Genomic DNA, 1,112 nt, shown 5'->3' on the forward strand with positions numbered 1-1,112 from the left:
TCTCATCAGTTTGGGAGGCTGAGGTGGGCAGATCACATAAGACCAAAAGTTCGAGACCAGCCTGGCCAACATGGTGAAACCCTGTCTCCACTAAAAATACAAAAATTAGCTGGGTGTGGTGGTGCGTGCCTGTAATTCCAGCTACTTGGGAGGTTAAGGCAGAGAATCACTTGGACCCAGGAGGCAGAGGTTGCAGTGAGCTGAGATCTCGCCACTGCACTCCAGCCTGGGTGATAGAGCAAGAGTCCATCTCATTAAAAAAAAAAAAATTGGCTGAACAGCTGGGTGTGGTGGCTCACGCCTGTAATCCCAGCACTTTGGGAGGCCAAGGTGGGCAGATTGCCTGAGCTCAGGAGTTCAAGACCAGGCTGGGAAACATGGTGAAACCCCATCTCTACTAAAGTACAAAAAAAATTAGCTGGGCATGGTGGTACGTGCCTGTAGTCCTAGCTACTTGGGAGGCTGAAGTGGGAGAATCACTTGAACCCAGGAGACAGATGTTGCAGTGAGCCAAGATCATGCCACCGCACTCCAGCCCAGGCAACAGAGCCAGACTCCATCTCAATGACAACAACAACAAAAAAGAAAGAAAGAAAGAAAGAAGAATTGGCTGAACCAATGAACAGAGAAATATCTGTGCAACCGCTGGTACTCCTGGCCTATGGAGAAATACATCAAATGAAGATTATAGAGATTTAGTTACAGGGAATTAACAAAGAGATTGCTTAGTTATAAGTAGACTGTTTAGCTCATTCTTCAATCTATCTAATTTCAGGAGGTTTGGTTTATGGGAACCCCGAGTAAGGAGTATTCTCCAAACTGTTGGTATTATCCTCCCAATAGTCATGATAATAGTCTCCTTGGTGCACTGTATTCTCTCAAACGTTTTAAATGTTTGCACGTAGACATCTCTAGAATGTCAGAAGGTCTCTCTTCAACTGGAATGACAAGAGCTGAAAGAAGTGTGCAACCATGAGGACACCATAATCTGTGAATGATGTGCTGAGACCAGGAACCCAAAATGATGGTAACTGAGAGTGGTGCTAAGGCCCTAAGTTTTGGTCACACTCTCACCTAAGTGAAACCTTGCCAAAAGCGGGATTTTTTTTTTT

The sequence above is a fragment of the Rhinopithecus bieti genome, unplaced genomic scaffold, assembly GCF_001698545.2.
Source record: "Rhinopithecus bieti isolate Rb0 unplaced genomic scaffold, ASM169854v2 scaffold_23868, whole genome shotgun sequence".
NCBI classification, from domain to species: Eukaryota; Metazoa; Chordata; class Mammalia; order Primates; family Cercopithecidae; genus Rhinopithecus; species Rhinopithecus bieti.